This window comes from Arvicanthis niloticus, chromosome 4, assembly GCF_011762505.2.
Source record: "Arvicanthis niloticus isolate mArvNil1 chromosome 4, mArvNil1.pat.X, whole genome shotgun sequence".
Taxonomy (NCBI): domain Eukaryota; kingdom Metazoa; phylum Chordata; class Mammalia; order Rodentia; family Muridae; genus Arvicanthis; species Arvicanthis niloticus.
Window position 1 is genome coordinate 107,810,375 of NC_047661.1, and position 14,707 is coordinate 107,825,081.

The window sequence follows — 14,707 nt, forward strand, 5'->3', positions numbered from 1 at the left end:
CTTATTCAACTTCTTTTTAAAGAGAATTTTTGCCAAGCAGTGGAGGTGCATGCCTTTAATCCCATTACTAAGGAGGCTGAGGGAGGCAGATGTCTTGTGAGTTCAAGGCCAGCCTGGTGCACAGCATAGATTCCATGACAGCCAGGGCTATACAGAGAAACCCTGTCTTGAAAAACAAGCAAACAAACAAACAAAAAAATTTTCAAACCTAATGCTATTACTCTGCTAAAGGAATATAACAGTAAAATGACTCCTAATGACAAACTGCTATACCTATATATACACAGATCAATACCTCATAACCCACATCAGAGAAGCTTCCCCTTGTAGTAGGTGGGAATTAACACAGAGACCCACAACTGCACAATATACAGAGAGTGAGAGACCTTGGAGTACTTAGTTCATCAAATCATTTTCCCAAAGGCTTGGAGATCTATGCAGAAGAGGCAGCAGAAAGACTGTAAAATCGACAGGCAGTAAATGACTCTAAGGAATTGACTTCCAACAGGACTGATGCACACATGAGCTCATAAAGATTGGGGCAGCTTGTACAAGACCTGCACAGTTTCTCACCAGACAGGTTCCACTAACCGGCAGGTAAACGGACACAGGACCACATCCCTAACCAAGAAGCTATCTACAATTGATAGCCACTGGCAAAATGAACACCAGTTTTCTCCTTTGGCATCGGGTATTTAATCGCAGTATCCCAATCCAGGGCAGGCCCAAGCCCAGGAGTAGTTGGCCAACACAAAATGAGCTCGGTGTTATTTCAGGCCCTTTGTTTCATTTTGCTTTGTTTTGCTTGTTTTGTCTCCCCTCTCCACCAACAATTGGTCTTTAGATTGGTTTTTTGTTTGGTTGGTTGGTTGATCTTGTTTGTTTGTTTGTTTCATTTTTGTGGTGAGGGATTGTGTTTATTCTTTGTTTCTGTTTGTGTTTATTTTGTGTGCGAGAGAGAACATAACATTGTGTGGGTAGGGAAAATGAGGAAGATCTGGGAGGAGTTGGTAGAGGGAAAAAACACCAACAAAATATATTGTAAAATAATTTTACTTGAAATGTATTTACGATTGCTTTTTTAGAAACACCAGTTTTCCAGTGTTCCAAACCAATTGTTGGGGCACTCTCGTCATTACCCAATGGGTTCATGAATGGTGATGGCAGGGTTGGAGGCTAGGTATGAACCAACCATTATGGCTTTCCCTTCTCTAACATCAATCTGGCTATAGCTAGCAATGTTAAGAGTTTAATGGTATGACCCTGTATGATATAGTTCCCCAGAGCACCAGACAGACGCCTAGTAGCAGATTGATTTAGTGTGTTCACTCCTCCAATCATACCAAGAATAGTGCTTTGCTTTATTGAAGGAGACAGTTGCTCTGGCTATGACCTTCTTTTCCTGCCTGCAATTCTTTCACTAAAACTACCATTTGTGGATACCATTAGCATGATATATCTGTACTATTTATTCCTAAGGAGTTACTTGGTCACAAATGAAGTATAGAAAAGGCCTGTGCTCATGAAATTTGCTTGTCTTCCCTTATTCTCCGTCACCTAGAAGTAACCAGCTTGCCAGTGCAGTGAAATGGACTTTCAAAGACTCCCTTATGGTGTCAGCTAGAGGACAACAACTTTCAAAGCAAGGGAAAAACCATCTAGGATGTAGAGTGTGACCTAAGTCAGTAACCAGGATATGATGATATTGATTTCTCCCATCACCACAATGCATGGGAGTGGAAATCAGGAGGTAAGAATACACTGGCTCTTCTCACTATTAACCCTAGTGATCCTCTAGAAAAACATCTGAGTTCTATCACTACAACTTTGGATTCTACTGTTATAGAAGCCTTGGTCCTAAGGTAATAACTCCTACTGCCAGGAAGTGGGGGCACAACAATGGTTCCAATGAACTAAAAGCTGAGATGGCTAGGTAGCCACTGAGGGTTCTTTCAGCTACTGCATCAATGGGTAAACTTCAACAGGTGAAGAATTGTTAGTTTCCTTGCTATCTCCATATCCCTCTCTTTTGGAACTAGAACGTTGAGTTTGAGCTACTTACTGCACATTAATAGGATGTAACTAATCAATTTTATTTTACTAGGGCTCATAGCTAAGAGGCTGTTTTGAAGCTCAGAAGAGAGGCTCTTGGTTCTGTGCTTTTTAACAGTATTAGGACTATTAAGGATGGACGTGTTTTTAGAGATGAGGTGAATGTGTACCTGCTGTATGAAAATAAGTGGATATGAGGTTTAAGGACCGGGTGTGGAATAGTATCACTTAAAGTGTTATCTTTGGGCACTGAATCTTTATTTTCAACCTGACTGTGTTTAGTATCACCCTTAGTTGGTATGTCTAGAGAGGTATTTCTAGAGAGGTTTATCTAGGGAGAAAGATCTGCCCTGACTGTGGACAGAACAATCCCATGAATTGAGCTCTCTGATTGAAATAGAAAGTAGAGACAAGGGAGAGCCAACTGTATGCCAGAAACCATCGCTTTCTGAACCCTGTGACCATCTGCTGCCATGACTTTCCCATCATGACAGTATGTGTCCCTTTAAACCATAAGCCAATCAAATCCTTACTTTTTCTGTAAGTAATTTTTGTTGAGCATTTTGTTACAGTTGGTGGAAAAACAACTAACATACCAGGTGTCTGAAACAGCAAGAAAAGAAAAGTAACTAATTCATCAAGATTCTTACTCAGCATTTCTGAAATAAAGAAAAGTGAGAGAAAACACCTGAGTAGAAACTGAGACTTCGCTCTTGCCACTACAGAGTGCTGCCCTAGCACAAAGGTAGACCAGTTCACCAGTGGGATGGGATGAAGAGCTCAGAAGTAGATCCAGGTACAGGTCAGATGTTGGTCATTGGAGAAATGAGGAATTATTTGGTGAGTGGAAATGGTATCTTTTTCAGAAGCAGTAGTGAAAAAAACTGTTCTTCATATCTGAATACCTGAACATCTTTTCAGTTTCCTTTAAACATTCATTTCAAGCATCTAGACCCCTAACCATCATCCTATATAACTTGCTCAATATTTGTATAAATGCCAGGTTAAAGACTTGGAGAAAGAAGATTGTGTATCAAAGGAAGCTGCCAGTAACAGGTAGAGGCTTGACAAAGGAAAATAAATCCCAAGTGGGTGGGGTTCATTGCCCAGTTTTATTGTGGGCAGATTAAACCTTAAAATTATGAGTCATTAAGAAAGTTACTCTTTTTTATATGTTTAGTCTATATTACTTCCAAGAATTTATATTTACCCTTAGGAGGCAGATATGAGTGTGTTCAGAACTATGTTTATTTCTAGTGTGTGTCTACTACACACTTAACAGAATAAACACATACTGCTGCAAAAGTCAGTCTGGTGATTTTGAAAAAGACTAGGTTTAAACACACCAACAACACCCTTAGGGAATTATGCCAAAGCCCATTGCTCACCAACCCACACCCAAGTAAACAGCTCAAAGTTGGGCCTTCTCTCTTTTCCTTTTTACCAAAAACAAGCATATAAAGTTACTGTGAAGGTGAGTGAGAAACGGGGACATTTGGATTTAAGACAGTAAAGTTACTTCAACATTTGTGATTTCTAAATTAGAGAAGCCCAACAATTTCAAACTTTTCTTGTGAAAAATTATTTCCCAATCACTGATTTTTTTTTTTATTCAGGCTTATTGAAGTATAAATTATATAGAAGAAAATCCACTCCCTTTGGGTTTTTTACAGACTGATAATATAGTTCATAACTGACAAACATATATAAAAATTTGGGAAGCAACCCAAGCCTTTTCATTCTGGCCTGTTGTCCCTATATGTTTGATTCCAGGAACTATGGCTGTCAGGAGAACTGTAAGTCAAAAGGCTCCAAGGGAAAAGTAAAGAGAATATTTGAGTCCTTTGCCTACTCTGGTTGTGTGTTGTTGGTTTGGGCTGCCAAAACACCATAGGCTGGGAGTCCAATTAGCAGAGTTCTGGTTGGCTAGAAGTCTAAGATCAGAGTGCCTGCAAGATGTGGTTCTGATGGAGGCCTTCTCCTTTGCTTACTGTTGACTTGCTCTGTGCTCACTCAAAACAGTGACAGCAAGCTCTTCTATGTGGACACTAATTCCGTCATAGGGGCCCCACATTCCTGACTCTACCTAGACCAGCTTATTTTCTTGAGTCCTCACAAATAACATCACTTTAGAAACTGGGGCTCTACATAAAATGAAAAGTGATGATTAATTCGGTCCATATTATATTCATAAAGTATGTTTCTTCCTCAAAGCTTCAGACCTCTGTGTAGGTTATGAAGGGCTGAGACAGTGGATCCTCACCCATTTGTACAGAAGCACTCAGGAGCTCTGTTCATAATTAGCCCTCATTGGAGCCACTCTGGGTAATGAGGAGCCAGGTGTTTTCTTACATCCTGTCCCAGTCAAAGACATCCACTGGAGGCTCTAAGTTCTTTTCCAGTCTCACCCTCTCTGAGTCAAAAGTCAAAGCTCTATCCTCCAGGGAAGACAGACCTTCCCAGCATTTGAAGTTCATAATTGGCCTGACAACTCAAGGTTAATTTAATCTCTTTATTCTATCCAGTGAGGTCCTGGCAAAGCTAATTTGAAAGGGGAGTCAGGTTAATGAATTTTCTCGGATATTCAAAGTTAAAAACAACAAAAAGGCAAGACCATGTTGGTAGATTTAAAGAAAGGCTAACGTGTTAGTGGCAGGTGATGTACTTGAGGACTGTCTTGATATGAAAATGTGAGAGCTCACCATTGTTAAAAGAACTGCTGTGGAGATCCTTTGACAAAAGAATTACTCTGTGTTTTCAGTAGGAAAAATGTCCTGTGAAAATTACAAAATTCTAACTGAACCCTCAAGCTAGGTCATTCTGTTTCTGTCCAAAACTATACAATATAAGAAATCTACAGCTTTGAAAATGAAACTCAAGATTTTTTTTCCCTTAAAAATCCTGTATCATAACGGGATCCAACTATAATTTGAATAAATATGCATTGTTCCAAAAAGACATAAAGTCTTTCTCTTTCGATTGTTTCCATGTGTCTTTCGAAAGCTTCACCAGTTGATCCAAGAGTGAAATAAAATAATCTTTCTCCCCCCAAAACAGCATGCTTGCCTCACATTGCCCCACAACTGTTCTGTCTGATCTTGAGTCTCCGGGCTATAGTTGGAGAGTGGAGACAGTGAAAATGTTCCCTGGAGAGGGAGAGGCTGCCAGTCAGAGGGGAAGAAGCAAGAGTATCCAGGTAATTAAGGCAGACTGTGAGACTCCAAGCAATGGTAGACCAGAAACCTTTCTTCTCTCTGTGCCATAATCAAGTTGTGAAGGTATTGATTTTCCTTAATGAGCAGTTTTAAACAGTCTAGGCTAACCCAAAAACAGAACATGAGGCCAAGACCTGGGACAGAGGGTTTGCTTTGGATATAATCCCAGGAAACAGAAGTATGGAAGGAAAGAGAGCGGGGATGGGAAGAAAGGGGTCCGCAATGGGGAGAACATGACTGAGGCGCTGAGGCTAACAAATTCTGTGCAGTTGAGCCACTGTGGGAGAGGGAAAGCAGAGAACTTGTCTACTCTCCAACCCCCACATTCCTATTCTCCAACCCCCACATTCCTATTCTCCACCCCAATTCCCTCACTCCCCTCACTGGTTGAAAGTTGCCTTGAGGATGTCAAGGCCTTCTATACCTCCTCACTGGATCTGCTTGCATTGGAGCAGTCTCCCACGGCGCAAATGTGCAGTCCTAGAGGACTTGGGAGTTCAAAGGTATTTATTGTCAAGTGTCTTGACACACTAAAGACATGGGGATTTCTCCCAGAGCCCTATCTAAGGAGACATACATAATTGTCAAGAAGCTAAAAAAAATGTCTTTAGCGAAACCAATTCCGCTTCTGTAGGTGAGGCTTCTGTTGTTACAGCCATGCTACTTGGAGTCCGAAAACTCAATCAAATTTGTAACTTTCATAGAACACAAGATTTTGCAGGGTCCTTAACAGCCAAGTCATGATTCTGAGAGCATCATAGACACTGTCAATAGTAGAAACCCATCTGAGCTCCTCCCTTGGGGCTAGGGCTAAAGAAAGAAAGAAGGCAGAGAGAGCTATGTGTGGTCATTCTGGACCTTGCACAAGATGTACTGTGATGTAAAGCTTGTGCCTTGAACCTGTTGCTCAAGCCAGGTTCACTAGGTCATTTGTTTCTGTAAAATTAGCAAGTAAAGTCTTTTATAATTGTTTTTCTTCAAAGACTGTGTAAGTTAAGATTCAAAAACCTAAATGTGTAACTAGGTACCTGCTCATATGATTTGGAAGCCCATCAAGATAATAATCCAATCTTTCATTTAATAATTTTCCCTTTTATTCTTAGACAAGTTGTCTGGTCCAAGACTTCCTCAACTCCCTCTTCAGGTATGAATGACTTTGAACTTCTGATCCTCCTGGCTCCATCCCCTACTCCATGCTCCCACACACCTAGTTTTCTGTGGTGCTAGGGATCAAACCCAGGACTTCACATAGGCTGGGCATGGACTCTACCAACTAAGCTGTATCCCAGCACAGACTTCTCCCATCTGGTGATGTGTGGGAGCTAAAGAAGACTGAGACAAAAGAAAAGTGACACAAAAACAGCTTCAGCAGCCAGACTAAAGAAAAAGGGGGTGGAGTCAGTCAACTACCGACTAACATGTTACCAAGGGCCAAATCAAACACCTTTCCCTCCCTCATTTCTATATTACTATGTCTTACTTTGAAAAGTACTTTGAGATCATTACTTAGAAGCTAAATGTTTACTGGGTGGTGGTGACACACAGCTTAAACCCAGCACTTGGGAGGTAGAGGCAGAAGGATCTCTGAGTTCAAAGCCAACCTGGTCTGTAATTTTACAGAGTGAGTTCCAGGACAGCCAAGGCTACACAGGAAAACCCTGCCTTGAAAAACAAAAAGATGATGATGATGTGCTTATATACAGAAGGAAGAGGGCTGTGCTCAAACTAGCCATCAAATGTCCCACATCTCCTATGAGAGATCCTTGGAGCATATTCTCTGGATGGAAATGTGAGACTGAGCCAGAGTGAAAGGCAACCTTGAAAAACCATTTCAAAGCCCATCAACATGATGTTAGAGGAAGGGAGACAGAATGGTGTGGCTTAACTAGAAACCTGGAGACAAGATGGGGTGACGTGGGATGATCATCCAAGCCTTCAGTAAATACTGATTGGACCCTTGCAGAGTCTCAGCTCCTGCCAGGAGAAACAGATGGAAACAGTATGGTGGTGGCACAAAGTGGCAGATGCTATGCGCCATCAAGATGTTGTAGGAACTTTGAAAAAAAGAACAAATAACTCCACCCAAGACAGTCCTGAAGTGTTCAGGGTCCATCGGGAAAACGAGAATTTACTAATTAGAGAGGAGTAGGCATCTCTTCTAGACAGGAATAGTGGCCGCAGAAAGCTCAGGGTCTTGACTGTAACTCAAAGGAAGGAAAAGAGGAAGAAAGAAAACAGGAGCAAGAGTAAGATTTATGGAGAGATGGCCACTTGTGATGATGGCCTTTGGACAGGTTAGGGACTTGTGCAAAGCTTTGAGTAGACCAACTTGCATTTTGTGTAGATTTTTCTGCTGCAGCTGTAGAGCATAGAGCAAAAACCCGAGTCTGGAAATGGCACTGTGATTCTGTTCGTTTCCTTTGCTCCTGTCACAAGTGATCATAAGCTCAGTAGCTTAAAAACAACACTAACTCACTCTCTGAGCATTCAGGGGGGTCAGAAGTCTGCTGTGAATCCTACGGGGTTAAGAAAGCAAGGAACTGCCCAGACTGCTGACTTGTGAAGGCCCCAAGGGAGAATTAGTTTCCTGGTCTTTTCCAGCATTGAGAGACCACCTGGGTAGCTTGGCTCGTGGTGCTCTCCCTCCATCTCCAAAGGTCACTCCTCTGGCTGTCCCGTCTATTATTCAAGTTCCTGCTCCTTTGACTTTCCCGCCTGACCTTATAGGACTTCCATGACTACACTAGACACAGGTGGAGAAGCCAAGATAATCTCAAGATCCTTAATTGAGTCACAACTGCAAAGTACCTTTGCCTTATAATATTCACAGTTTAGGGGATTCCAAAAGAGGCTATCTCTGAGGAATCATTGTTCAGACTACCACAGTGATAGCGTCCAAATAATAGACAAGTCAAATGAATGCCCTCCCTTCCCCCAAATAAGAACCAGAAATAACTAACTTGAAATAAGAGAACCCTAGGAAAGGAGAATATAATATTTCTTTTTCTTTTTCCACACACAGAATGAGAAGCTTGTTGGGAATGAAGTTAAATAGACCCCAGTGAAAGGCATTAGTATTCTGGATGCTTTTGGGTTTTGTCTGCTTACCCAACGCTTTGGTACATTTATTGTGTTCTTTTTTTTTTTTTTTTTTTTTTTCATTACGTAAGTACTGTCATTCCAAGGTTACAGTGGCCACGGAATCCTGAAGAGCACCACAATGCTCCCTTTCATGAGGCTTTGATGACGCATCAAAGTTAGGTAATGCTGGAGGGAAGTGTGCTGGTGTACAGGCACCCGGGGAATCTCACACTTTCTGTTTGAGCTTTCAAAACAGTAGGTGCCTCGAGTCACATTTTTATCTCCCACACAGTGGAAGACACATTCTACAGGGCCATTTGCTGTCTGCTTACTCAGTATGCCTTCTTCCTTCCCACATCCTAAAAGTGTTAGATCTCTCCACCACGATCTCCCACCTCTTTCCCTCCATCCCTCCTCCTCCTGAGTCAGCACCTGCCATTCCTTGCAGCACAGTGCACAGGCCATGGAATTCACCAAGCCAACAGCGGAAGGCATAATGAGAGCTTCCGTGACAGGAGGGGTATGCATCTGCAGTTTCCACAGACAGAGAACAAAAGGACGAAGGTGATGCTTCTGTGAAGAAATGGTCATTGCTGAATGCATGAAACAATTCAACCCTCAAACCTTCTCTTTGCCTCTATTCTCCAGTTAAATGAGCCAATAAATTTTGTATTTGTTCAACCAGTAGGGAGTGAACTCTCTACTTTTGCAGAGCAGTATTTCCTACTATGTGCCCACTTACCTTTCACTGTGTGAGTGTAAGTGAAGAAATGAATAAGAGACACATTATAACGTTTTTCTTAATGCTACTTGGAGCATTCTTGACCTGACATTTTTAAGTTGACCTCACCAAAGTATCTGCTTTCTTTTGCTGAGCTTTGGCATAAGTTAGGACAATCTGGTAGCAATCTTAAGATTATCAATTTTAAATAGAGATATTAGGGAAGCGATTTCTTACATGGAAGGCTTACAGGACAGAACTCTCCCTATCAGACTGTGAGACTAGGGTCTTGGTCTTCAACACCTTTAGAAAAGCAAGCCTCTTACTTTAGTTTTTATATGTTTGAGAATTGGCTTTTGGAGTACTAATAAAGAAGTGAAGGCCACTTTCAATATCTTTCTTGGTTCACAAATTGACTCAAATCACTTGGTATAAGTAAATGGAAAGTATTAAGATCAACTGCGGAATTAAAAAGTCCCTGTTTCACTTAATAATTCTGTTAGTAGTTCTTTAAGGAAAGAAAATGTCAGGGTAGACTGCCCATTGGTGTACCCAACATCCTCTCACAACACCAAGCCTGTAAGAGTCTATCTCTACCAACTTCCAAGGGCAGAGTCCACTGAGAACTTTTGATCCCTGCAAAGTAACAGCCATGAGTCCATGCTCATGGCTAAGGTCTAAGCCACCTGCCCAATGAGCTAAGAAAAGTCCCTAGGAAATTGCTCCTTTCAGAATAAACTCTCTTCTCCAGAAAACCTGCCAATCTGTGTCATTCCATTGACTTCACAAGAAAGTGCAATCACGGCTTTTTATTAACATTTCTTTGGCCTTTTCATGGAAGTCCTGAATATTTAAATGATATGCTAATTTTAGTCTTAGTTTCCCCCCTCCCCATACACTCCCAGCCTTTCCTCATCAGAGGCAGAATTTCATGACTATAAATATACCAAGCATATTAGAAAGCTTCTTCCCAAATAGTTCATATACTATGCATATAAACCTGACTCTGATGTTCATTGGGATAATTTAAAATGGAGCTGGCATCCAAAAATCCCAGAATGGCTGAAGTCCTACTTCTAGCTGAGACACTTTTAGCAACTGAAGGTTTCTGGGGAAAGGAGAGTCAGTTTTCTACCCATCTTGGAGAGAGGTCCTATGCCCCTGTACATGTAGGCATCATGGAGTAAAGTCAGCGGGTTTAAAAATGAAACATGAATTTGGGGTGGAAAGTTGGGGAGAACTCGTAGGGGAGATATTAGAAGGGAGGGTCAGAAGAGCAAAGATTTTGGTCAAATCAAATAAATCTAGATTTAGCCATAATTTTTCTCTTCTGTCTAACTGCAGATCATGAAGTTACCCCACCATATCCAAAGGGGGTTCTTCCAAGACCTGAAGATAACCATAGCCCTTATATTTTTATGTAACCCACATAGGTCCTCTTGCTTATTGAAAACCATGTCAAGATTATCTGTGACTCCTAATAGAAAGTTATACTTACATGTAACTCGATAGCTAGTTGTTACGTTGTATGGTTTAGGAAATCTGTCAAGAGCAAAGCTTAAGCGTGTTTGGTGCAGACACAACCTTTTCTGAATTATGTTCTGTCTATAATTGGTGGAATTTATAGATGTGGGTCCTGTAGGTATAGAAGGCAGGCCACTTATATACACATACCTCGGTATAGGGAGCCAAGGAACTCTCACGTAAATGTGTATTGTTTGACATGGGCACAGCCATGTTAAGGGACCTCACTGCCTTAAACCCATGGGAAATGGCAGGGCCTCTCTCTGGTCCATGTGCAAATATTGATAGTGTGTGCAAAAAATATCCACTGAAGCTTTCTTCCCCTGCATATTTATGGCCTGAAGACCATGCTCCTTGCAGAGACTGCTCCTACAGAAATTAGCTAAATCTGCCTCCTAGTTCATCTTTCTATAATAACCCTGCCTCCTTGTTCATCTATCTGTATGTCATAACCCCACCTCCTTGTTCAGCTGTACGACATCATCCCATCTCCCTGTTCAACTGTATACAATAAGCATGCTAAGCTTCCAGAGTGCTAATTTATGACTTCTCCATCAAAGAGCACAGACCAGTGATCCCAGTTCTAAGGTGTGTATATACGGGGGGAAGGGGTCTGGTACTCAAGCCTTGCGAGGACACAGCACCTAGGTGCATGAACACATACACACAAGTATATCTGTGTATTTTGGTGTCTGAGATCAACTCCAAAGACTTGTGTATGCTAGGCAAGTATGCTGACCCAGAGCTACCCCCCACCCCAAGCCTTTGTGGTATATTTTCTAAAAACTTTCCAGGATTTCACATTAGACATGTATTACATTGCCGGGTGGTGGTGGTGCATGCCTTTAATCCCAGCACTTGGGAGGCAGAGGCAGGAGGATTTCTGAGTTCGAGGCTAACCTGGTCTACAGAGTGAGTTCCAGGACAGCCAGGGCTACACAGAGAAACCCTGTCTCGGAAAAAAAAAAAAGAAAGAAAGAAAGAAAGAAAGAAAGAAAGAAAGAAAGAAAGAAAGAAAGAAAGGTATTACATTTAAAACTGACTTTTGCATATTGGGATTTTTGTTTTCCATGTGAGTTGTCCAAGTAACATTTATAACAAAGCATCTTCTCTCTGGTGGCCTGTAGTGTCACATCAAATATGAATATTAGTATTTGAGTTTATACTCTATTCTCTCTCACTGGGCTCTTTGCATAGGCCTAAGGCAATGCCACCATGTCTTAGTAAGGCTGGTAACTTTCTACACCATCCCACCGATTCTCTGCCCTTTGCACTTCTGTAAACATTTTACCATTACCTTGTCACAATGCCCATCATCAGGATTTTTTACTTTGTATAAATCTGCTTTCAGAGAAACTGCCAATATGTGTGCATGTGTGTTCATATACAGTATGATTCTATTTTCATAAAGTAACAAAAACTAACCTATTAATATGTAGGGGTTCACTGCATCCTGCATGGCTTAAGCCTGGAAACCTGTCTTGTGTGGCAGAGGAATAAAGCCAGGACAGACACATGGACACAGAGAAGCTCACTCAGACAGAGGGGTGCCTACCACACAACAACCCAGAACCTCCATGTGTTTACTAAGTACAACACAGGAGTAAGCAAGTCTTCGTAGGAGGTCTCAGTAAGGAACTACATCTCTGCCTCTTGAGTCTTGATAATACAGGCTGCCCCCATGCCTGCCGGGCTCTCATGTAGGTTTGGGCTGCAGTAATCTCTGATGAAAAAGCTGCAATTGCTTGTTTTTTTTTTTTTTTTTTAGAGGCAGTACTGCAACTTTATTTGATATTCAGGTTAGTTCTCATCCACATTGACCATCTGTAGATTTTTGAATGTGGTAACAGGCACATAAGTTACCAATGTATAGAGCTTGTTTGGTGAGTCCTCATCTTCATTACGTTTTCTGGACAAGCGTACTCGGATGCGATATGGAACGTTCCTTATTCCCTTGGCCCAGACGGCTTTATTGAGCCTGGTGTCAATGCGGACATCTGGAGTCCCCATTTCCTTCATGGCAAACTTCCGAATTTCTTTGAGTGCCCGAGGAGCACGCTTCTTGAAGCCCACTGAATGGATGCGTTTGTGAATGTTGATGGTATACTCTCGGGTCACCACCTCGTTGATGGCAGAATGGCCCTTCTTCTTCTCGCCACCCTTCTTTTCCGGAGCCATTCTGCCTGGCCCAAGTTGGAAAGGAAGAATTGCTTGTTTTTTTTGCATACACTGGTCAACCGTTCTTCATAAACATTCATACTTGGACCAAAGAAAATGCTTAGCTATTGCCATGGGTCTAAGGCACCAGTCCATGACATGACCATGTTGACAGCACCTATTCACCCAGGACTTCACTCCTTACACATTCATGAACAGCTTCCTTGGCACCCCACAGGGGATGATGAATCTTAATGCCATGAGGAGTTGGTGCTTACAAGACAGAGGAGTGGTGAGCCTAAAGTGAGGTAAGAAATCCTGATTTTGGAGAACTACAAATGAGATAAAGAGTGTTTGCTTAATTTCTTTGTCTGGTTGGAGTCGGATGGCTGGCTGCTAGTAATTGCTTATGAAGACATATATTAATGTTTTATACGAATTCAAGGAATTTTTCATGTGTATGTGTGCATGAGTGTTTACATGTGTGTGTGCACAGGCATGTCAAGGCCCCAAATGCACATTGGGTATCTTCATCAATCACTCTCCTCTTAAGTTATTGAGGCAAGTTCTCTCAGTTAAACCCAGAACTCAGCCATCATCAAGTCTAGCTGGCTACCTTGTTTTAGGAACCCCAGTTCTGTCTTCTGAGTGCTGGGAGGACAGGCTGCTACCGTGCCTACCTGGCTCTTAAGTTGGTTCTGTGGATCTGAACTGTTGTAACAAGCTTTGCAGGGTAAGCACTTTATCCACTGAGCTATCTCCCTGGCCCCTTATCTAATGTTTGCATGTAGTTGTTACGTTAGTCTGTCTCTCTCTGAGCCAAGCTTCAACTTCCCCACATGTAACTGGAGCTAATATCTCCATTAAAGACACAGATATGTCTCCCACACAACTTGACAAACAACACATAATTCAGTGTTTGCCTATGACAGACAATCAGAAAGTACTGATTTCCTTCCCGCTCTCCTATAGTGGGGGGAGGGGGAGGGGATGGTTGTGTACTCACACTCTGCCCTGTACAGAAGCAATATTGACCACCAGAGAGGTCATGTCCCGCCATCTGTCAGTTTCATCACCTTAGGTGTAGGGCAAAGTGAAGTTTTTTTTCATGTTTATCTCTTACCAGCCTGTTGCCATAGTTACACATTGGCAAATGGCTTTCTCTCTTTCCCTGTCTGTGAGTCTAAAGGAAGTGAACCCCTAGGCTGTGGCTCTGGTATGCTCTGCCAGATGGACAACAAATCAAGAAAGATGTTTCAGAAAAAAAGAATTCATCCTCAATTGAGATCCATTTATAATATGGCCTTTCAAAAAAAGAGACTTTGTAGATGCTAACATTGGTGACCAAGTCAGGTCCCTTAGTCATGAAACTGAAACAGAAGAGTGAGGAGATCTTGAGTGTTTATGAAATCTCCTGAGCATCTTTCTGAGAATGTCAGGTCTGTTGTTCTGTTGTGGTCACCTGATAAGAAGTATTATTTTAGCCTCATTTATGTGGGAACACTCCTCACCATGGTTAGTAACCCATGAAAACATTTTCTAAGTATCTAATCTTGTATTGGCCCACAGTATGGATTCAAACTGTGAATAGACTCAGTGTGGAGCACGCCTTTAATCGCAGCACTCGGGAAGCAGAGGCAGGCAGATCTCTTGAGTTCAATGCTAGCCTGGCCTACTGACTTAGTTCCAGGACACCCAAAACTACACAACAAAACCCTGTCTTGAAAAACAAAACAAACAAACAAAAGCTTCGAACAAATATGTGTTCGTGCATACTCAAGCTCATATGTCGTATGCCACGCCTTATAGCTCTGTCATGAATGGCTATCATGAAAATAGTGGGTTGTTAGTCAACGTGATTTATCTATGACTGAAGGGCACCTGTCAGAATGGACAAATAAGGATTCTCCCAAGTGATGAGCACCAATTTGTCACCACAGAAGTGAGATGTTGGAAC

The 14,707-nt window shown here is 41.9% G+C and overlaps 1 pseudogene; it reads right to left on the reverse strand.

The window, feature by feature from the left end:
- Positions 1-12,362: 12,362 nt before the first annotated feature.
- Positions 12,363-12,792, reverse strand: LOC117707638 (large ribosomal subunit protein eL31 pseudogene; annotated as a pseudogene).
- Positions 12,793-14,707: the final 1,915 nt, after the last annotated feature.